The sequence below is a fragment of the Pongo pygmaeus genome, chromosome 12 (assembly GCF_028885625.2).
Source record: "Pongo pygmaeus isolate AG05252 chromosome 12, NHGRI_mPonPyg2-v2.0_pri, whole genome shotgun sequence".
NCBI lineage: Eukaryota > Metazoa > Chordata > Mammalia > Primates > Hominidae > Pongo > Pongo pygmaeus.
Genome location: NC_072385.2, coordinates 80,653,190 through 80,679,264, shown reverse-complemented (window position 1 = coordinate 80,679,264; position 26,075 = coordinate 80,653,190). Strand labels below are relative to the sequence as shown.

At 33.9% G+C, this 26,075-nt stretch overlaps 1 long non-coding RNA gene across 1 annotated transcript in view; it reads right to left on the bottom strand.

The window, feature by feature from the left end:
* The window catches only part of LOC134737860 (uncharacterized), a 609,803-nt gene that overhangs the window by 185,090 nt on the left and 398,638 nt on the right, over positions 1-26,075 (bottom strand). Inside the window, exon 4 of the long non-coding RNA XR_010123249.1 lies at positions 1,079-1,139. This is a non-coding gene — a long non-coding RNA (uncharacterized LOC134737860). The remainder of the gene's footprint in view (positions 1-1,078; positions 1,140-26,075) is intronic.

Sequence of the window (26,075 nt, the reverse complement as noted above, 5' to 3'; positions counted from 1 at the left end):
TTGAGATAAATAATATATCAGACATTAGAATAATGTATTTGAAAAGATAGCGATAAAAACTTTCAAAAATAAAACAGAGAAGGAAGACTTAAAGACAACACTAGAGAGCTGTGAAACAAATTGAAGTAGTCTGATGTATGTGTAATTGTAGTCCTTGATGAAGACAATAGAGGGAATGGGAAATGAAAAATATTTGAAAAAATAAAATTTCAAAATTTATGAAAGTTATAAGCCCATAGATCCAAGAAGCTTGTTAGACATTAGCATTGACCATATATTTATCAACAGAAACAATGCAAATGAGAATACAGTAGAGTAACATCTTAAAGCACTGAAAGAAAAAAACTCAGCAACCTAGAATTATATACCCAACAAAACTATTTTTTGAAATGAAGGTGAAAGAAGACTTTTTTAGAAATACAAAAGGTAAAAGAATTTATCAGCATAAGATTGAAGAAATCTTACAAGAAACACTTAAGATGAAAGAAAAATCATACCAGATGGAACTTTGGGTCTGCACCGAGAACAGAGTATTGGAAATGGTAACTGGGTAGGCAAATGCATACGATTTTTTCTCATTATTGAAATCTCTTTAAAGGATAACAGATTGTTTAAACAAAATCATAACAATGTAGTGTGGACTTTATACTGTGTGCAGAAATAAAATGTATAATAATAACATACAGGCCCAGAGGGAAGAAGGGGAAGTATATTATTACAAGGTTCTTATACTATATGTGAATTTGTATGTCACTTTAAGGTAGACTATATTATTACATATGTACACTGTAAACATAAAAGCAATAATCAAAAATAACAAAATAATTTATTGAAGCTGAAAAGCCATTAGAGGAGATAAGAAGGAATAATCATAATCTTATAAGTAATTCAAAGAAGGCAAAAAAAGGAGAAAATGTAAGCAGAGAACAAATAAAACAAATATAATATTAATTGCAAGATAAATTTTAATTCTAAATAATAACATTAAATGTAATAGATTTAAAATTCCAATTAAAAGGCAGAGATTATCAGATTTGATTTTTTCAAAAAAAAAAAAGGCACAACTTAATATACCTACCTCAGATGTTTATGTACCTAGTAACAAAGGTGCAAAATTTTTGAAGCAAAATCTGATAGAACTGCAAGGAAAAACAGACAAATCTACAATTATTGTTTGAAATTTCAAGAAAACATAGGCATAAATATTTGTGACCTTGGGTTAGAAAAATATTTCTTACACGTAATACATAAAATAAAAAATATGATAAATTTGACTTTATAAAACTTAAATAAAACAATCTCTGAAAGAAACTACTGAAAGAATGAAGTGACAATCCTTAGAAAGGGAGAAGAAAATTTTTACGAATCACATATCTGACAAAGGATTCATATTCAGAGTATCTAAATCACTCTCAAAATCTGATAACAAGAAAATAAATCATTTTTCAACTGAGCAAAATATTTGAATAGACATTTCAGCAAAAAAGATAAATAGCAAAAAGCACATAAGATGCGCAACAATATTAATTATTAAGGAGATATAAATTAAAACCACAGTGAAATAGTGCAACACACCTATTAGTATGGCTAACTCTAAATATTGACCAAAGAAGTTTGTGTGGATGTGAAAGATCTATCAGTGCTATACATTGCTAGTGAAAATGTAAAATAGTACAGCCACTTTAAAACCCGTTGGATAGGTTCTTAATAAATTAAATATACACCTATCTAATGATCCAGCCATTATGCTTTTAGGTATTTACCCAAAAGAATGAAACTGTATGTACATGAAAGTTTTTGGCAGCTGTATTTGCAATACTCCAAGCTGGAAACAACATAAATGTCCATTATTAAGTGGAATGGACAAATTTAGTATACTCATACAATGAAATCGACTCAGCAATATAAAGTAGTGAACTACTGAAACACGCAACAACATGGAGTGAAAGAAACTAGACTACATCCCCCCACAAAACAGAGAGAGAATATACTGTAATTTGATGCATGGAAAACTTATAGATCATTGCTCCAATCTGAAACCTTACTTCACCAGTGCTTCAGAAAATAGCTAAACTCTTTAGAGGTTAAAACAAGAAATAAAACATAGATCTCCTTATTACTAAGTCAGTGTTTATATTAATTCAGTAGATGCTCTGTATTGCTTAACATTTCATTTCTGAGGAAATTTCATACTATTATGTAACTTTTTAGATTCCCTCTGTGAAAAATGTATGTCTTCATGCATACTCATAGGAGGTTAAAAATAATGGTACTTTTAGCTAACATAAATGTCACAAAGTTTTTAGTACAAGAATAATATGTTAAATCTATCATAGTTATGCTCGTTTGAATTAAGAATAATATGGAATTGCATACAACCCACTGAAACGACATTCTAACACAAAAGTTATACAAATAAATATAATGAAAGATAGAAAACCATGAATAACCAACAGAAGTGGAAGTAATTATCAGAGTTTAAAAGAGGGACAGAGAATTTTTAGTTGGAGAAAGTAAGAATGATTGAATGGAAGAGATATTTCATCCTGGCCTATATAGTATATTTAAATACTTTATTTTAAAAATATGACATACTATTATGAGAAAACCTGGAAAAGAAGTAGAAAGAAACATACCCGAATACTCACTGCATAGTCATATTAGTGATTTCTCTGTAGTTTCTTGTTATACAATTGTTTTTACATTATTAGAGAATTAAGAGGCATATACTGGTAATTACAAATAAGATATAATTTCTGAAAGTAAAGTTAATGTATAGCATGCTTATTGTACAACATTCAGAAAAATGCAGAAATTTAACAGTATAAAAAGTATCCCAAATCTCCATCTACACAATAATATCAGGTAACATTTTGGTATTTATTGCCATATGTTTTATTTCCTGTATTTTTTAACAAATTTGTTAAATGTGTTATCTTGTATTAGATACATTAACGTATACGTAATTAGCAAAGAAGCATTCACTGGTGAAGGAGAATATTTAAAAAGGCTTACTGACAACATCTTAAATCTGAAATCACTTGGATTGTTCCAATATTATAATTTGTATTAATTTATGTTACTTAATGAATACTCAACTTGTGCAGCCACTACTCTAAATGCTTTATATATAAACGAATTAAATTATTATAAATGTTTTTAATAGATAAGAAAACTATGGCATAAACATGCATAAAACTATATTCATATTCCTTGGTAATAAAAATGTTCAATATATATGGTTATGCAATTTTACTTCATGAAAGGGCATTATTGGATTTATCCATTTTATGACAAAATAGACACAATTTTTCATTTTTATGATCCTATTGTATAAATAGTTTAGACTTTTGGGGGGTGAGACAGAAAATCTCTGGTCATTGTTTTAAATGATTATCAAATATAGCAAGAAATTCCACCTGAATTGTGTGGATAAATGGTCAAGAATGATAACTAATTTGTATTATGGTTATCTCCAGTGCTCATTAAAAGGTGATATTCAGAATATTTCTCATTATTAGTGAATAGGAGAAGATTCCATACTGGGCTATCAAAGTCACACTAGGTTTTGGGAAATTATTCAAGGTACATTCTAATATCCATAAACTCACCATCTTAAGATAGAAAATGCTAACGCTAATGCATTACCATTGCTCAGGACAGAGAATCAGGGCACGTACTATAGGCTTTTACCAAACAGAAAGTTCCAACTTTTCCCACTCCTCTACTTTGTACCCAATGGTTACCTGGTTTTAGTTTATCTCTGAAAGTGTGGCAAGTAGAACAAGGAAGAAGAATAATAAATAATGCTATTCATTATTCTACTTTCTTTTCGATTTTGCCTATTACTTTTCATTTCATTCTATTGTAAACGTTTTCTTCTTAATATCTTGTTTCCTTATGGTTATTTATGCCTTATTTTAACCTCCATGCCTTCTGTTTTCTGATCAGAGTTCCATACAAGTGTCTAAATAAGTCTTCTGATTTCTGTGATTGTTTTCAAAGTTCAGCGCTTGTACTCTAAGGCCTTTGTTTCCTTTATAATTCTTCAAGCTAGTGCTATTTTCTTTTGTTGTATACTTGTGTTTATTTGCTTTAATTTTTAATTGGCACATGATAATTGTACATATTTATGGGGTGCAGAATATTTTGGTACCTGTTTACGATGTGTATGATCAAATCAGGGTAAGTTAGCATCTTCATCACCTATTTGTGCTTGGAACATTCAAAATGCTACCCTACAGATACTAAAAAAATACAATAAATTATTGCTACTATAGTCACCCCACAGTGCTATATTCTTTCTATCTAGAATTTATTCTTCCTATGTAGCTACAATTTCGTATCTGTCAACCAACTTCTCCCTATCCTCCCCATTCCCCTACTCTCTTTAGCCTTTAGCAACCACTATTCTATTCTCTACTTCTATGAGATCATCTTTTTGAGATTGTAGGACATTATATTAAATGAAAGAAACCAGGCACAGAAAGATAAATATTGCATGTTTTTATTCATATATTCTGTAATATTATTTTTATTGATTTTATTGGTTCAACTTTGTTTACACATTTTTGAGACGGTAGGTCTATAGATCTTGTGATTAGACCTCTACATTACCACATGAATGTGAGGATAGTAAACTCTCACATCATCTTTCTTTCACTTACAGAGGATAATCTGGACACCCTGCACCTAAGGATGTATTTTGATCAATAGATGTAAAAAGCATTATTTCAAAATTTCAACTGTTTATCTGTGTAACCACAGTATACCTACCAAAGGCAGAAAATGCTGTCATTTAAAACAGGATTGTTAAAAATCCCCATTTCATAAGCACGCATGGACCTCTGGATATAGTATAAAGGCAGATATTGACTAGGAGGCATAATAATGTAAGGTGTTATCACTTTTGCAAGGGTATAGGCACATTTTGTTAAACTTAGAGAATTATTTTTAATATTTGTCCAGATACTGTGATTTTCTTTAAACTAAGATTTGTTCTTTGGAGAGAGAGAGAGTGTGTGTGTGTGGGCACACACACCAGGTATGTTGCTATGTTGCTGCGTGTATATCTGTGTGTGTGGCAGCATGCACACATGCAGTCATAAGTGAGGTCTGTGTTTCAGACGTTCATTAGCTGATGAACATTCATTACATGCCAAACAGCATATCTGTACTTTATACTAGTAGTGAATCTCCATGGACTTGGACTATCAAAGCCTCCCTGAAATTCCACAGGTGCTCCTCCTCCATTTTCTATATATTTTTGCTACACCAAATGCTAATTTTACAAAATGAGCTGCTAGGTGTTATTTTGTCTTAGACATTGCATTTGAAATATTAGACGGCATCAAGCCTTAAGAGCAAGATATTAGGAGGTGGTAAAGACTAACCCTGAAAAAGTTTGAAGAAGGAAGTCCTCAGAGACTGGGGGACACACACTAATGACTGAATATGTCTATACAGGGCACGCTTTCATACAGTGTTTAAAATATGTTGTGCTTTCCCTAGTGATAGAATTTTTTAAATTTCCCCTCTATCTTGTATTATAATTCATTTTGTTTACTTTCAGTCCTACAATAGAATTTAATATGCCTACTCCCTTATATACAAGAATTGTTAAAAAAAATTAAGGAGAATAGGAAAGGTTAAGAATGGCTCCCCCAACTTTCATGCACCTGCTGAGTTTCCTGTAGAGACACCAGCACTGTATCATGCCCATGTGTTCCAGGTTGTGATTTGCAATAAAAGTCACTTGTAGAGAAGTGCTATACAGGAGATTTTTGGGTAACGAGGCAAAGGTAATATCATGAGCCACCAGATAAGCAACAAAGCCATGCTTTCATAAATATACTAAAACTAGGTAACCATTTGGTACAAAGTGGAGGAGTGGGAAGAGCTGGAACTTTCTCTTTGGTAAGAGCCTATAGTACATGCCCATATGATCTGTCCTGAGTAATGCTAATGCATTAGCATTAGCATTTTCTATAGTAAGATGGTAAGTTTATGGGTATTAGAATGTGTCTTGAATAATTTCCCAATACCTAGTGTGGCTTTGCTAGATCAGTATGGGATCTTCTCTTCTTCCAGATGAATGGCTTCTTAATAGTCTCAATGGACCCAATCTATTAAAACTAAGATCTTGAAAATATTCTTCTACCAATGTTCTTCCCATCTTAGTTATGGCAGATCTTAACTTGAGAGGATAGTCACAGATCAGCAGATGGGGACTAAGATCAGTCTCTACTTCCAATTTTCTGCTACTGTTTTTTTTCCTAGAACTATAATATCCAAATGATTATAAGTATAGAGAAAGGCCATTTTGGCTGTGTTAAAAAGAACCTTCAGGGAACAGAAGGATGATGGCTGAATTTCCAGTCTGTTACAGACCTTATTTTGCTGGACAAAGACATGTTTACTCAGCACAACTGTAGCAGAGTCTACTAATTGTTGCCATTGCCCTTCCATTGGTCTTGAATTTAGTGAAATTCTTTTCCTGATTCAGAGGGTGGCTCAAATGTTACCCCTAATTTGGAAGGGCTGATTATGTTTTTATCTTTTTTTAAAATTAGAAAGCTGTGAGAATATTACATGTAAGAAGGAATACGAACCTATGCTAGAACTTCAGGAAAGTGAAGAGAAGCAGGCAGATGGGGTAGAAACATAATTTAACAAATGGAAAAGCAGAATCTATGAGACTTAATATGTATCAGATATAACCATGAATCACCAAAAATAAAAATTTAAAAAGGAAAAATGCCACCATGATTTCAAGCCTAAGAATCTGAGAGAAATCTGATCGCCATTAATGGAATAAGAAAGTCAAGAAGATTTGTTTCAGAAGTAAGCAAGCAATAATAAAGCTGTAAAATATGATTTTGCAAAGCTAAGTCTAAATTATCTGCAAATTATTCGAAAGTCAGGGTAAGGTAGAAGATTTTTTACTATAATAACTAACCTCATTGTGCTGTAGTTGCTTCAAACTATGGAATTAAGGAATAATTTAAAACTATATATATTGGTTCAATCTGTCATCCATATTTCTACACTATTTCTGTATTATTTTGTAAATACAATGGAAACATTCAATCACAGAGAAAACTGGACAAATCTCCACCTGACATCCTTCCTTAAATCCACATTGCTTTAGATAGATATTTGACAAAGCCCCAAGTGAAAGAGGTCATGCCACCAAATGTGAAAGAACCTCACTTCCTTTCTATATTTTCCCATTGCTCTTATGTGGTAGAATTCATGTATGTTCCAAATATTATTTTGTTATGATCTTCTTGAAGTAAAAGAACTACTTCCTAGGAAAGTCATCTTTAAAACATTTGGATACGCATAAAAATATTACAAATCCAGTTTTAGAGAAAAGTACACATGTGATTTTCTAAGGTATATTTCTGGGTAACCTGTGGCTGAATTTTCTCAACTCTGGCTTTCTACCACATGCCAAAGGCACATTAGGTCATCAGGTAAAAAAAGTGGGTAATCATCTTACTTGTTTTCACTAACCTTCTTAAGTGTATGTCTAGCTCACATTTATTTCAATACTTAATATTAGAAGTATTTTGACCTTTATTTTGAAGTTGGGTGATGTTTTATAACCAGGAATAGGCTATAGGAACTTAGCTCTTTTTTATATTAATTAGCCTGTGGGAAACTGGTTTCATTATATGTCATTTTGCTTAAAGAGGCAGTTTCCAAGGACCTATGGATGATGCTAAGTGAGGACTTACTGTAGTACCTTTGTAAAAGAGATCCCAGAGAAGTGGCCACCTGCTACTGCCTTCCACTCTGTGAGAACACAGCAAAAAGGCTCTATCAATGAACCAGGAAACAGTCTTTCGCCAGATACCAAGTCTGCTTGTACTTTCACCTTGAACTTTTCAGCCTCCAGAGCTTTTCTGTTGTTTATGTCATCTGGCTTACAGTATTTTGCTATGGAAGTGCAAATAGTTTAAGACATAAGTAGATGATCATTCTCTCTGCTTAAGTACTAAATTTTCAGGGACAATTTTACTATATGAATGTGGTAACCCCTTGAATTGTATGAAAAAGCACAGCTACATGCTAATTGTGAGAAAGCTTTTCCTCATACTGTGCTAAAATTTGTGTTCCTGGAATGTATTTAAATCAGTCTTTGACTACTGGAAGAACAAAGACTACTCCCTTACAGGAAATTTGTTCTAATTTTTGAAGATAAATAAAAATTTCCCATGATTTCTTACTTCTATAAAATAAACAGTCCCATTCCCTCCAGTAACCATTCCTCAAATAATATAATTCCCTAATCACTCATCATCTTGTTACACTCTGCTGCTTGCTGACTGACTTATCACTGTGTAGAGCCAAAGTTGAGATAATTGTATACATATCCATATCCATATTAAGAAACTTTCAAACACACTAGTTTATTCTATGAGAAGTAAAATTTCCAATTAAATTTGTCAAACATGCATTGTACATCTACATACTCCACAGTGGACATCATTCAAGACACAAAGATATTCATATCTTTGTGGTTGTTTGCAAAGAAATTACAACAAGTTTAGAGAATAACAAACATTTCATTTCACAGTCATTATCTCTCCAGGTTCCTTTTATATCTCTATCATCTCTATAGGTTATGTCACTTTACTCAAGAGAAAATAAACAGTAGAGAGTATTCAATAAGAAAGCAACAAATTTGGTTTAAATAGATCAGGAAACACTAAAATTTTCATAAAAGTATGGCAGGAGCATTCCAAATTTCTCCGGAGGATTAGTAAGCCTACTGAACATTTTTCTTGATTTTAATTTAGGCAACATTCCCATTAGATAGTCTACCTAATTAGGGCATTTGTTTAAAGTCCGTAATGTTAATTCAATAAAAATTCCAATAAAAGTAGATTTTTTATAAAAGTAGATTTTTTATGTTAACAATGCACACTTTATATAGATAGTGTTATTAAAAGTTATACTGGAACTATCACAATCCAATTCTGTTTCAAACAGCAAAATTACTTTTATTCATAATTATTCAGTAAAGAATTATAAATGTACATATCACTTACTTAGCAGACTGTGCACTTGGCTGTTGTGACAGAAGAGTCAGTGCAAACTTTCTAAAAATCAAATTAAGATATGGTTTGCTTGTTAGATCAAAAACTCAGAGGATAGATCTTTGTCTCCCTTAGGACCATGGCATAAAATGTACAAACCTATAGTAGCATTTTAAATAGCACAACTATACTAGGATATTTCCAGACATGCACATTTTGGGCATCGAGGCATTATCCAAATATATGATGTTATATTTAACTTTTCATGTGAATATTTTAATAGCAAGATAGGTAATGACATGCCTTGTTCCTTACTGTAAGGTCTTGTGCTTCAGTTTTGATTAGCTCTAATCTTACAACTCATCTATTTATATTTACATATAAATTATATACATTTACTACTTAATATTCCATTACAAAAAAGTAAAAAGAGCAAAGAAAAATAGAAATTTTAAAGAATGAGATAAATATGTATTTGAGTTTTGTATATTAATAGCACATGGTTTCTTGTCCTTACAGTTGGTGAGCACATTGTGATCACGCAGTGTGACAGACTATACCATGCTTGATTATATTAACATCTCATTTATTCCTCCCTTGGCTTGAAAGGGCTCTTATACTAGGAGTAGAAGTACCATCTCTGCCATTTTCCTTCTGTTTAATTGTGTGATATTTTTCTTCCCTTCCATCTTCCCCAAGGGTTTCTTTGCACTGACATATTTTGGGAAAGTTAGTTTAATCAAAACCTGATAGTATAATCCATACATCTATTTCACTAAGCTGATGTTAAACCACAGCAGAATCTAAGGCACAGAGAGTAAACAAGGACATGAAGGCACATCTGGATTGAGGTCAATGAATCTTTATTTTAATAAATTCTTGAGGTGTGTCTTGGTTTTCAGACCGCATTTTGAGTCTGATCGATTCAGACTCTGAAATCAATCAAGACTTTAGACGAACTTAAAAACTTCAATGTGAGTACTTAGGTATCTCAGCACCAGGAAACACTTGCTTATAGTCCTGTGCTGATTTCACTTTTCAATAGCAAACAAGTGGACATCTTTTCCTTTCCACACAAAGGCAAAAATATATATCTCAGTCTAATAAGCAACCCTCCTTAAGGTTTCTCACCACCTTCATTCTGTCCTCCTTCATGCTGACCATAGTCTGTCTAGCAGCTGCATATTAGCTATTACCTACGTGCTGTATTCTGTGTCACCTCCACTTGCTGAATTTCCACAATGCTAACACACTGTCTGAATCCCACCTATTGAAGTAAACAAAAAGACCTACTACAATTTGGGTGTCTGATGCATGTGAGACATGGTTTTAGGCAATCTATATTAATTATCTCAATTTCTGGTTCTTGGAAATGGAAGACCCTATAGCTCCTGTTTTTGTCCTCTAGAATGGCAGCTGCCATATAAAGAAGTTTAGGTTACATAGCCACAGATAAAGACCCCTGGAAAATAAGAGGAAGGAGACCACATGGAAAATAACCACATCTCCAGACATGATTGAGCCTATTTGGCAACCCAGAAAGAGAGAAGCCAAGTGCATTTTTGGTTAGACGAGACGAGGCAGCAGCCATGTGAGTGAGGCCATCTTGGATGCTCTGGTCCCCAGTGAAGTCATTTCATGTGACACCATGTGGAGCAAAGATGAGCAATTCCTATTAAGCCCCACCCAAATACCTGATCTTAAGAATCACAAGAATATAGTAATTGTTTTAGGCCACTATATTTTGGGGTTCTTTTCTTTCTTTCACGACCCACTCAAATCCCATTTCCTTGATGTCTTTCCCAAATACTCTAACCTATTTTGAACTCCTCTTGGTTTTCATTGGTTAAATAAATCCCCTACTTTATATGATTTAATGTTTATGTGCATGTACAGACCATCCCTGACTTACAGTGGTATGACTTGTGATTTTTTTGCAGCTACGTGATGGTGCAAATGTGATGATATGTGACCACAAGTTTCAGATAGTAAGCATAAGTAATTCTCCAAAATCTCTCTGGGCTGAATTTTTTACTCCTGATATTTCAACTTATGATGGGTTTATCAGGACAGAACTCCATCATAAGCTGAGAAGCATCTAAACTACATATGCATGTATACACATATATACATACATACATATATGTATATATACACATACACACATATAAACATACATATATGTATATACACACATATATACATGAATATATGTGTATATGGACATATGCATATATACACACACATATATACATAGATATATGTATATATACACACCTATGTATATACACCTAGGTGTATATACGCATATATACACATATATACACCTATGTATATACACATATATACACATAAATATATGCATATGCCCATATATACACATACATATATGCATATACGCATATACACATATATACATATACGTATATACATATACACATATATACATATATGTATATACATATACACATATATACATACATGTATAATATACACATATGTGTATATATACACATATACATACGTATATATTGCGAAGCATCTCAACATATATACACACATATATGTACCTAAGTATATATGTATATATGTATATATGTATATATGTGTATATATATACGTATATATGTATATATGTATACATGTATATATGTATATATGTATATATATACTTATGTATATATGTATATATATACTTATGTATATATAATATATATACTTATGTATATATAATATATATACTTATGTATATATATTATATATATACTTATGTATATATATTATATATACTTATGTATATATAATATATATATACTTATGTATATATATTATATATACTTATGTATATATAATATATATACATATTATATATAATATATATACTTATGTATATATATTATATATATACTTATGTATATATATTATATATATACTTATGTATATATATTATATATATACTTATGTATATTATATATATTATATATATACTTATGTATATTATATATATTATATATATACTTATGTATATTATATATATACTTATGTGTATATAATATATATACTTATGTATATATATTATATATATACTTATGTATATATATAATATATATACTTATGTATATATATTATATATATACTTATGTATATATAATATATATACATAAGTATATATATAATATATATACTTATGTATATATATTATATATATACTTATGTATATATATAATATATATACATAAGTATATATATAATATATATACTTAAGTATATATATTATATATATATAAAATTTAGTATAACAATCGGCTGCGAGTAACAGAATAGTTAAAATGGACTAAACATGTAGAAATTTACCTTTCTCTTCAGGTATGTGAATCTAGGGAACTCCTGGTATTTGTTTAGCTTGTCAAGGCCATTTTTTGTTGTTGTTCTCTTAATCTTTTTCTTGTGCTTACAAGGTGGCTACTATGGGTCCAGCCACCATAACTTTATTCAATGAAGGAGAGAGGGCAGTATCAACCATATCTGTTCATTTTTAAAAATTATAATATCAAAATCTGTCCCTTGCCCCACTTATTTTTTTTGTATTGCAATATCCAGCCTACCCAAAAACCATTCTTTGAAGATAGTGTCTTTTTCCAATTTTGTGGTCTTGGCATCTTTGTCAAAGACCACTTGACAATATACACGAGCCAAAAAATGTGTCGATGCATTATTTCCCCTGCCTGTATAGTAGAGGCACAAAGAATAAGGAGACTGGAAATATACTACATATCTTATAAAACATCCTAGAGAGTTTTCCATGATCTCTGCCACAATACTGAATACAGTACAGAGCATATAAAAAGCAACCATATATATGCTTTTTCTGATCAATGAAAAAATAGCAAACTACTACTTTTGTCTCCAGAGTAATACTATAAAGTGGTCTGAGTGAAGTCAGTGACAGTAAGCAAAGTCAATGAATGTACAGTTCCAGAAAATTTTCTACTTAACAAAACATTAAAGACTAGTGAAGATGAAATGTATCATATATAGGTCCCTAGTAAGATCATATTAGAGTAAGAAAATGGGAGAGAATACTTTATTAAACCACAAAATCTAAACAAATAAAATGCACACGGACATAAAGGAATGAATATTTGAGGCCAGGGCCTATTTGAGGGTGGAGGATAAAAATCAAACAACTACCTATCAAGTACTATGCTTATTACTTGGGTAACAAAATAATCTGTACAACAAACCCCTGTGACATGTAATTTACCTATATATCAAACCTGCACAGGTACCCCTGAACCTAAAATAAAGGTAAAAAAAATACAAACATAATAAAATATTAGTGCTTAAGACAGAATATTGTTACATGGGTGTTCATGGGCTATGGGAAGCCAGAAAAAAGTAAATCACCGGGAATAAATTTAATGTCTCAAAAAAGCTGGAATAAGATGGTACATCGGACAGAGGTGTAGAAAAGAAGAAAAACAACTAAAGGTCACAGCCAAAACAGTGAAATAAAGATCTCAGAACATTGTATGAGAGCATATAACAGACAATGAATACACCTGCCACCTGTTGCCCAAATTGAACACATAGTCATGCAGACCATTCTTGAGAAAAGAATGTGTTTAACTTAGGAATGTGTTCAATTTAGAGCCATGTTCCTCTAAAATCAGGAAAAAGTCAATGATTTTTACTCTCGCCACTTATATAAACCAGTACTGGTGGCTCTTGCCAGAGCAATTGGTCAGGAAAAATAAATAAAAGGTACCAAATTGTAAAAGAGGAAACAAAGTTATCCCTGCTTGTGGATGACATGATCTTATAGGTAGGAAACACTAAAGAGTCCACAGAAAATTGTTAGAACTAATAAACAAACTCAACAAATTTACAGGATACAAAATTATCACACACAAAATAGTTGTGTTTCTATACACACTAACAATAAACAACCCCAAAAGGAAATTAAGAAAACAATTTCATTTATAATATCATCAAAAAAGAAAAATTCTTAAGCATAAACTTGACCAAAGAGGCAAAGACTTGTACAATGAAAACTACAGAATATTACTAAAAGAAATTAAAGATACAAATAAATCCAAAGACACCTGATTTTCATGGACTGAAATACTTATTATTAAATGTACCCAAAGCAATCTACAGATTCAACGTAGTCTCTATCAAAATCTCAGTGACACTTTACTTATAACAATATTGCCTAATCAAAACAGTGTGGTGGTACTGGCATAAAGACAGACATACAGACCCATGGAACACAGAGAGAGCCTGGAAATAAACCTTCACATATATGGTAAAATAATCTTTAACAAGTATGCCAACACCACACATCAGGGAATGCCTCTTCAAAAAATGGTATTGGGAAAACTACATATTCACATGCAAAAGAATGAGGTTGGACCCTTATTTTATACCATATGCAAAAATTCAAAATGAATTAAAGAAAAATGTAAATGTAAAATTTTAAACTATAAAAATCTAGAAATAAACAGAGAAGAAGGTTTGTGATTTTGGATTTGGCAATGATTTCTTGTACATAACACCAAAAGCATTGGCAACAAAAGCAAGGTTAGATAAGTGGAACTACATAAAACTTAAAACCTTCTGTACATCAAAAGAAAAAATAAACAGTGAAATGCGACCAACAGAATTGGAGAAAATATTTGCAAATCAGGTGTATTAGTCCATTTTCACAGTGCTGATACAAACATACCCAAGACTTGGTAATTTATATGGGAAAAAGAGTTTAAGGGACTTACAGCTCCATGTGGCTAGGGAAGCCTCACAAGCATGGTGGAAGGCAAGGAGCAAGTCATGTCTTACATGGATGGCAGCAGAGTAAAAGAGAGCTTGTGCAGGGAAACTCCCATTTTAAAAACCATCAGATCTTCTGAGACTCACTTATTATCATTAGAACAGTGCAGGAAAGACCTGCCCCCACAATTAAATCACCTCCCATCAGGTTCCACCCATGACACAGGGGAATTGTGGGACGTACAATTAAAGATGTGATTGGGTGCAGACACAGCCAAACCATATCATTCTGCCCCTGACCCCTCAAAATCTCATGTCCTCACATTTCAAAACCAATCATGCCTTCCCAAAAGTCCCCCAAAGCCTTAACTCATTTCACCATTAACTCAAAAGCCCACAGTCCAGTGTGTCATCTGAGATAAGGCAAGTCCTTTCCACTTATGAGCCTGTAAAATAAAAAGCAATTTAATTACTTCCTAGATAAAATCGGGGTACAGGCATTAGGTAAATATAGCCATTTCAAATGGGAGTAATTGGCCAAAACAAAGGGGCTACAGGCACCATGCAAGTCCAAAACTGATCAGGGCAGTCAAATCTTAAAAGTTCCAAAATGATCTCCTTTGACTTCATGTCACGCTTCCAGGTCACACTGATGCAAGAGGTGGGTTCCCATGGTCTTGGGCAGCTTCACCCCTGTGGCTCTGCAGGGTACAGCCTCCCTCCCAGCTGCTTTCACGGGCTGGCGTTGAGTGTCTCTGCCTTTTCTAGGCACACAGTGCAAGCTGTTGGTGGATAATCCATTCTAGGGTCTGGAGGCTGGTGGGCCTCTTCTCACAGCTCCACTAGGCAGTGCCTCAGTAGGGACTCTGTGTGGGGGCTCCAACCCCACTTTTCCCTTCCACGCCACCGTAGTAGAGGTTCTCCATGACACTTCCACCCCTGCAGCAAACTTCTGCCTGGACATCCAGGCGTTTCCATACATCCTCTAAAATTTAAGTAGAGGTTCCAAAACTTCAATTTTTGACCTCTGTGAACCCAGAGGCTCAACACCATATGGAAGCTGCCAAGGCTTGAGGCTTGAACTGTCCGAAGCCACAGCCCAAGCTGTACCTTTGCCCCTTTTAGTCATGGCAGGAGCAGCTGGGAAACAGGGCACCAGGGCCCTAGACTGCATACAGCAAGGGGACCCTGGGCCTGGCCCAGAAAACCATTTTTTTCTCCTATGTCAGCTTGTGATGAGAGGGGCTGCCATGTGGACCTCTGACATATCATGGAGACATTTTCCCCATTGTCTTGGGGATTAACATTCAGCTCCTCATTACTTATGCAAATTTCTGCAGCCAGCTTGAATTTCTCCTCAGAAAATGGGTTTTTCTTTTCTATTGCATTTTCAGGCTGTAAATTTTCAGAACTTTCATGCTCTGCTTCCCTTATAAAACTGAATGCCTTTAACAGCACTCAAGTCACCTCTTGAATGCTTTCCTGCTTAGAAATTTCTTCCACCAGGTACCCTAAATCATCTCTCTCAAGTCCAAAGTTCCACAAATCTCTAGGGCAGGGGAAAAATGCTGCCAGTCTCTTTGCTAAAACACAACAGTCACCTCTGCTCCAGTTCCCAAGTTCCTCATCTCCATATGAGACCACCTCAGCCTGGACTTTATTGTTCATATCATCAGCATTCTTGCTGAAGCCATTCAACAAGTCTCTAGGAAGTTGCAAACATTCCCACATTTTCCTATCTTCTTCTGAGCCCTAAAAACTGTTCCAGGCTCTGCCTGTTACCCAGTTCCAAAGTTGCTTCCACATTTTGGGCTATCTTTTCAGCAACACTCCACTCCTGGTACCAATTTACTGTATTAGTTTATTTTCATGCTGCTGATAAAGACATACCCAAGACTGGGTAATTTATACAGGAAAAAGGGTTTAATGGCCTTACAATTCCACATGGCTGGGGAAGCCTCACAATCACAGCAGAAGGCAAGGAGGAGCAAGTTGTGTCTTACATGGATGGCAGCTAGAAAAAAGAGAGCTTGTATAGGGAAACTCCCATTTTTAAAACCATCAGATCTCATGAGATTCATTCAATATTATGAGAACAGAGCAGGGAAGATCCACCCCCATAATTAAATTACCTCCCCCTGGGTGCCTCCCAGGACAAGTGGGAATTGTGGGAGTTATAATTCAAGATGAGATTTGGGTGGGGACACAGCCAAACCATAACAAGGGGGCTATATTTAGAATACCTAAGAATTTCTACAAATCTACAACAACAGCAACAAAACAAATGACCTGATTTTTAAAAACAGAAAAAGGACTTCAATATACATTTCTCCAAAAAGGGTACACAAATGGCCAAAGAAGCAAATGAAAAGATGCTCAACATCATTAATCATTAGAGAAATGCAAATCAAAACCACAGTGAGATATCACTTCACACCATTAGGATGCTCACTATCATAAAGACAAAACAAAACAAACATCAATAATGGAAACCCCAGAAAATAGCAAATGATGGTCAGAATGTGGAAAAATTCCAACATTTGTGTACTGTTGGTGAAAATGTAAAATAATTAAGCCATATAGAAAATACTATGAAGTTTTACTTAAAAATTGTTAGAAATAGAATTACTAAATGAGTCATCTATCCCACTTCTTGTTATATATACAAAAAAATAAAAGCAAGATCTCAGAGTGATACGTGCACATCCATGGTCATTTCAGCATTATTCACAATAGCCAAGAAGTGGAAGCAACCCAAACATTCATCAATGGATGAATAGATAAAGAAAGTGTGGTATATATCCCACTGAATATTATTCAGCCTTAAAAATGGGAAATTCTGTTACATGCTACAACATGGATGAATCTAGAGGACATTATGCTAAGTGAAATAAGCTGTCAGAAAAAGACAAATACTGTTTGATTCTACTCATATGAACTACCTAAAGTAGTCAAAAGTCATAGAAAATGAAAGAATGTTAGTTGCTAGAGGCTGGAGGGAGGGGGAAATGGGGAAGTGTTAATACATTTAGACTTTCAGTTTTGCAAGATAAAAAAGTCTAGACATCTGTTGTATGACACAGTGAATACAGTTAACACCACTGAATTACACACTTTAAAATGGCCAAGGTAGTTAACAAAATTTAATGAGTTTTTACCACAATTGGAAATGATAAACAGCAACAAAATAGCCATCCATATTCTATCCTGCTATATTATCATGTAGCATGTAGCATGATGAAAAGAAATAAGAATAAATCAAGTTCTTTCTTTCTGTACTACCCCTATAGCAACTATCCATAAATAAGATATTACCTTTAAAATTAACTTTTCATAAATCTCACCTTCATTAACAATTCTATTTGCACTTTTTTCTCAGTATTATCTGCTCATATCATGATTTTGATTTCCCTGTACCAATTAGCAGTAGAAATTTCTCTTTCTCAAGCCAAAAATTTTCATTACAGTATAGATAGAGATCATACATATATATATATACACACATATAGAGGTCTGATCTTTTTTTCTGAACTGGCTAGTCATGGTTATTTCTATAGTAAAATATTTATTAAGAAACAGTAATAAATACCATTAGATCATTGGTTGCTTTAAGGTAGAAAGTCTATGATTTCCCCTTTGATAATTAGCTGTACATATCCAATTGTGGGAATTTACACTGAAGTCAATGAGGTTCACTAAAATTTTGTATTAATTAAGTAACTTAATTATTCAGGCATTGCAGTAATTTCCTCTCTTAAATGATAACAGATTCCTAATATACTTGGTTGGTTTATCTGTCCCTTTGGTTACTTAGAGTTACAGTCATTATATTACAAATTAAATTTTCATTATCAATCTTTGCATTTATGAAAGCATCTTTTATTATGGAGGATGGCAAAGCATGTTATAAACTTTTTCTTATCTAGAAGCAAAGTAGAGGTCACAGGGGTATTTTATCACAAATTATGAGATGGGAAATTAGCTTAAAAATGCCAAATATTGAGATGCTATCCTATAACTGGATTTTTTTTTTTACATCCCTTCTGCCATACCGACTTGAATAGCAAGGAATCTTAACTCTTTTAGGGAGAAGAGTTGAATGTGAGACCCTTTAAAAAGACCAGTTCAGCATAATCAATATAAAGTGATATGAGACAAAAAGAGATTTTAACAAAACAGCAGAGGAGACCAAGCTTAAAACACATTTCTCAGAATTCTCTTCCCTGTACAGCTCTAGATTAGTTTTCGCCACAGGAGACATTTGCATGCAATTTAGAAGACAGAAGTGAAGAAATAGTCATACATTTTTATACTTCAAAGCTTGATACAGAGCATCAGGCACTGTAGCAGCTCAGCAATGAACTAGGGCAGGAATTCCTGAAGCTCCCACCTAATCCTCCCCTTCAGTTTATTTTATTATTGGGTTAAGGATATGTGTAACTTACAGTGAAGGACATAACCTTTCCCTCCAGATAACCAATCACTGCACCAAGGTTAGAGATGGTGAGAGAAAGACATAGGTCCCGGTTGTTGTCATGAGCTCTAGTTACTGACTTTCCACATCCTAGTTTTCTTTTGGAGTAGCACTCTGGATGACCAAAACAGCTTCAGAATCAACACAAGACAGAGGGTACACAGCCTGCTCTAATAGGTCAGTCCCACAATTGCATAAGGTTTAACTCTTAAAGTAAATCATTCATTACCGCTTGATGAGTTGTAGGTATTCTGCTTCTCTGACTAAACCTTGACTAATTACAAGGGTCTGCAAGAAACTCTGTAGAGGTAATAAGTCGATTGTACCAATGGCCCTAATTATTCATGCTTTTTTTTCCTGTAACTATACAGTCCTTCCATGCTCTGATTTTGGGTTCAGTCATGTGACTTACTTTAACCACTGAGATATTAGCAATATCCAAGCTTGAAAAGTATATGCTCATTTTTCCTTGTCATCTTCCACAGTTGAGACTGTTTGCTCTTAGATACCCCACTGAAGGGATCGGAGGTATTAAAAACCACTCTAAGCCTAGTCTCCCTTAGCTAGCTAATTGTTCATGACATGATCAGGCCCCTGTGAGATGAGCCAAACCTAGCCAAGATTAGCAGAGCAACATGGCTCTATCTTCAAGAGAAATGTTTAAAATGTTAATTATTTAAGGAGTTTGGAATGCTTTGTAACATAACAATAGTTAACTAATGCAGTAAGCATAGATCAACTTACTGCAAAGAAATATTTCCCATATCTAGGGGCTGGAGAACAGGGAGGAAACTAGCACTTATTGACTAGTCACTATTCATGCCTTTCCATGTTTTAAATATATGCTATTATATTTAACTCAACAATAGCAACATAAAAGAGATACTCTTTCTGCATTTCATAAATGAAGAGACAGGCAACAAGTTCTGCTGATTATCTAAATGCAATAAAATATAATGCCAAATAAAATGAAAAGAGCACAAGCAAGGAGACATTTAATCTTTAGAAGATGATATGAGGAATGCTGCAATTACCTGTCTGAATTTCATCACTGGTGGAATGTCCAAAGGTACAAAACAGCAGACAAAATAATGACAACACACTCTCTGGGAAAACACAGAGAAGTTAAAGGAAGAATGTTTTGTCTCAGCCTTGTTTTGGCCCTGCTCTCAGCCTCACTTCTAACTCATTTTACAACAAGTTTGATAAATTCAGGACCAGTACTTAAGCCAAGATGAATGCTGTGACTTCCAACATTTCAAATTTATAGAGGAGAAACTAAGACTCATAGGGACTGAGTCATTTTTTAAAAGTTAATACAAAGCAACACTTTGTATTAACATAGGGTCATTTTTCCAAAGAGCTCCAAGCATTTGATGTTCTACAAATCTGATTCAGTATTCTTGAAATGTAGAACTGAGAGATGACACAATTGAAACAGAAAACAATGAAGTGGCTAAATCTTTATCTTTAAGATAATCTTTAAATGATAAATGAAATCACCTGAATGAGGTGAAAGACTGAAAATATAATTGACAGTAGTGTGGAGGGAAGGGAAGGATTGACCACATTTCAGATTTTTAAAGTGTTTAACTCCCCTTCCTAGCTATTTTCTATTAAATTAAATTAAATGAAAGTAAAATATAATGGTTTTGCAGGAAAATCTCAGAAGTGGCTCCCAGTACTGCTCTGTTAAATTGTTAGGTGAAGCCTGGACTTAGAGGTACAGTACCTCTGTATACATATTAGGACGACCATGGGCAGAGGACAAGTTACCGGTGGTGCACACATCGCATAGATGTCATCCACATGTTACTCTCAGATTTCTGTTTCTATTCAGTTGCATTCCCTACAGAAAAAGAAATATAGCTATAATAGTGAAACGGGAAATTAAAAAAAAAAACAACAAAACAAAAAAGATGGCTTTTCCTTATCTTTTCCTAGGTAGGGACCACCTTCAGGCCCTGCTGATAATGGCTGTGTGGTCTACTTAGTAAAATTCACTTAAAAAACCAGACATCTAAACCCATTTTACTCAGAAATTAGAAACTAAAACTGAAACTGAAATTAGAACTTTTCTAAGTTAATTCTTTAATGGCTTATTTGTTGTTCTTTTTCAGTCTGCACAAGCCCATACAAAAACAAAATCTTATTTGTGATTTTATTCAACATAACTTGTATCTTTTCCACACAGTCCACACAGAAAAGTATATAAATCTATGGCCAGCAAATGTTTGCTATTCCTTTACTATGATATTTAGGAGAAAACCAACACCAGATACTCAACACTCTCAGTTGGAAATAAATACACTTTTTTTTCCCTTCTTATTTTAGCAAAAAAAAATTTATAAATTCATTTCACATAAAAAGAACTAGCTCAATATAATGAAAGACTGAAGAATGTTGTAAAATAGGATACAGAAAAGTGGAATTGAGTTTTAGGCATTCTTAAAATATTTATTCAGAAATCTCATAGTGAGATTGAAGTTGAAACACAGTGATATAAGCCAGGCAATGTAAAAGCAACACAAACTCAGGATTCCCCAGTATTATAATTCAACCATACGAATTTGTCCTACATTGAAATCATGCATACACATACCTGTACACACAGAAAGTCTTTGCTCATTTCTAAGATACACACAAAAAATGTTTAGACAAATAACTATTGAAAGGTTGTCCTGTCTCCATTTTTACCAATAATCACTGAACATTCTTAAAACACTTCTGTTCCTCACCTATAGATATTACCACCCAAAACTCAAAATGACAACTGCCCTGCATCCAGTAGATAATTATTAATTTTGCTGCAATCACAAAAGAAAATGTGGTAGGTTTAAGCATCATCTCTTATTACTGCACCATCTAAAGATATCACCTCTAGCAGCAGATGACAGGAAACAGAACATTTTTTTTCTCTTTTGGTTGCTGAGTAGCTGAGTCAGGCCATATGAAGTCAATCGTTGCTATGACAATGTATGAAACAGGGAGAAGATAATATGTTTGACTACAGATAATTCATTTACCTATAATGACCCTTTTTTGTTTGATATGATCCATATGCTTACTTGGAAGGGATAGTCATGCATATTTTACCATATATCCATTTTAATTATATTTATGAAACAGGTACCTATCATTTTTACTTAAGTAAAAACATCAGATGATCTACTTGTACTCCATGAGATTTTTTTTTCACCTCTTCATTTATTTTGCTTTCTGGTTAAAAGTGGCATGGGTAAATAATACATCTTTATGTCTTCTCTTTCTCCTGTCACAATGTGAAGTAAACCCATATGTTAAGAATGTAAATAAGTTTTTACTATGGCATATTGCAATAAACAATTTACTATTCAATAGGTACAGGAAGTTGAAACACAGTGATATAAGCCAGGCAATATAAAAGCAACACAAACTCAGGATTCCCAAGTATTATAATTCAACCATACGAATTTGTCCTACATTGAAATCATGCATACACACACCTGTACACACAGAAATTTATTTTCAATCAAATTTTCAGAAACTATCTGTAGCTAATTTTCACATTTATGACTGCAAGTCATCAGTTTACCTGGTAGATAATTATTTCCCTCTCCACTCATATAGTTGATTTTATTATAGGAGGTAATATGTTGTGTGCTATGTTTACCGGTCAATTCAAAAATTTACAAAGTTAATGTTTGGAAAAATATATCCACAGTCCTTACCATTTTACAATGAGGCATATACCTCTAAATATCAAAGATTTAATTCTCTACTTGGCCTAGAAACTCACAGACCAGAAAAACATTCTCAGAAGTGATGCTAGTAGCTGACCAAATCACTTTGAGAAAAATAAAAAAAAAACCCTGTTTAGCATAGCATAACATAGGAAAGGAAACAAGAAATTTGGATTTTCAATTCTGGATTTGCTAATTATTTACCCCATCGAATTAGGAAAAAATATTTAATTTCTAGAACCAGTAGTTTTCTCATCAGTTTAGAGAAAATTGCAATTACATGAATAAAAGCACACTAGTATGATGTCCAATTATTAAAATTGGTTAAAACAAAATGAAAAATTAGGAAAACGTGGAAGCCTGATATGCTATTTTTAAATGCCCGATTTACCAACTTTACCTTTAATAAAAGAGAAGAAACCTTGAGAGAGTTTTAGACCTCAAGACAACAGTCAATCTCAGGAAACCTAATGAGAAGAGCATCTCGAAAGCAATTCAGGTTGGTATCATTTGAGTAAATATGACTTCAGAATTAGAAATATATCTGTCAATCACCTTCAACCCTATGTTAATTCAATAGTAAACAAGTAAGCACAGCCCAAGCAGTATTTGTCAAACAGTTAAATCCATATGACTCTTTTCAAAGATTAAAAAATAGTACTGGCATATGTGTCATTTACTGCCTCCTATATAATTGTGAGAGAAAAGGATATAAGTATTTTGAAGTTGAAAAACTAACATTTGATGGAATGCCACAAATATCTGAATGCTGTGGTGAAAATGGAAGACCAAATGATCATATATGTTTATCTTTCATCTTTCCCCAATCACACCAACATAATAGAAGATATACAATATAAATCTATAGGAAAACAAAGAACAATGCCATGAGTAGAAGAGAAATGTTGAGAAATTCATGATAATATGAAGGGAGGGGAATTTTATCAATGGTTGACTCCAACAGAGATGATAATCCTCAACATAAAATGATGGAGGACAGAGGACAACTACGCTAAGTGAAAAAGGTCAGACACAGAAAGACAAACACTACATAATATTACAGACAGACATTGTTTTATTTGTATTTCTCTTTATTGCTCTGATATTTGTCTACCGTTCCTGGCTCATAACTCCATAACTCCTTTAGTTCTTGTTAAAATGTTGGGACTCTTAAGGCTTCAGAAGGTCTCAGAAAATAGAATCTCTCTCTTTCTCTTTCTCTCTCTCTCTGATCTTCTTCTATCCTTCTTTCATTTGCTCCTTTTTCTCCCCAAAGCAGGCATCTTCCCCTACCTTTTTTTTCTTGGAGCTGGCCATAAAGAAATTCTCTGACCTACCTAGTCTGATTTGTAGGTCATAAGACTCTAATTTAAGAAGTCCTGCCCTGTACCCTGGAGGAAGGAATGCTGCAGAGAGAGGACAAGAAAAATATGGACAGACAGATTTTCATGGGTTTCTCCACTCAGTCTATTAGTATTAGATCATACCCTTTTGGTTTTGTCACAGTTTCTACACAGTTGGCCATGCTTCATGCCTATACAATGAAGTTTCCAGAAAAGGCTGAAGAGGATGAAATATGGAAGAGCTTCTGGGTAGCTGAACATCTGCAGTTCCTGGAGGGAACCTCTTCCCACATGCCTGTGCATCTCTTCTTCTGTATCCTTTGTAATATCTTTACAATAAATTGGTAAGCATGTTTCCCCGAGTTCTCTGAGTCACTCTCACAAATTAAACCCAAGGAGTGAGCTGTGGGATCCCTAATTTATAGACAGTCAGCCAGAAGCACAGGTCAAACAACCTGGAGCTTGCAATTGGTATCGGGAGTAGGGATCAAGCTTGGGGATGGAGTGCTCAAGTTGTGGGATCAGATACTATCTCCAGGTGGTGTCAGAACTGAATTGAATTACAGGACACTCAGTTGGTGTCTACTGCAGAATTGATTGCTTGGTGCATAAGGAAAAAAACCTACACACTGGGCCACAGAAATCTTCAGTGTTGATTGATGTGGTATGACAGCAGAGGAAAATCAGTTTGTGTTTTTCCACACAACTATGCTTCACAAATATTGAATGTTTTACAAGTTGAAAGTTTGTGGCAACTCTACATGGAGCAAGTCTATGGGTGCCATTTTTCCAACAGCATGCACTCGCTTCACGTCTCTGTGTCACATTTTGGTAATTCTCACAATATGTCAAACTTTTTCATTATTATTATAATATCTGTTACAGTGATTGTGATCAGTGATCTTTGGTTTTACTATTGTAACTATTTGGAGAAGCTACTAACAGCGCCCATATAACACACTGCACGTAGCTGATAAATCTTGTGTGTGTTCTGACTTCTCTACAGACCAACAGTTCTTCCATCTCTCTCTCTGTTCTTGGGCCTCCCTCCCTGAATCACAATAATATTGGAATTAGGCCAGTTAATAGCCGTACCATGGTCTCTAAGTGTTCAAGTTAAAGGAAGAGTTGTATGTTCCTTCCTTTAAATAAAAAACTAGAAATGATTAAGCTTAGTGAGAAAGGCATGTCAAAAGCTGAGATAGACCAAAAGCTAGACCTCTTCTGTGCAACAATCATCCAAGTGGTGAATGGAAAAAAAAAATTTTTCAAAGGAAATTATTAAGCCAAAGCCTAATTGAGAGCAAGGCCCTAACTCTCTTCCATTCTATGAAGCCTGAGAGAGGTGAGGAAGCAGTGGAAGAAAAGTTTCAAGCTAGCAGAGGTTGGTTCATGAGATTTATGGAAAATAGCTATCTCTACAACATAAAAGTGCAAGGTGAAGCAGCAAGTACTAATGTTGAAGCTGCAGCAAGTTATCTAAAATATCTACCTAAGATCACTGATGAAAGAAACAACATAGTTTCAATGTAGATAAAACAGCCTTCTATTGGAAGAATATACCATCTAGGACTCAGCTAGAGAAGAGCAGTCAATGCCTGGCTTCAAATCTTCAAAGGACAGGCCATGCTGGGGGCTGATGCAGCTGATGACTTCAAATGGAAGCCAATGCACACTGACCATTCTGAAAATTTCAGGGCCCTTAAGAATGATGCTAAAT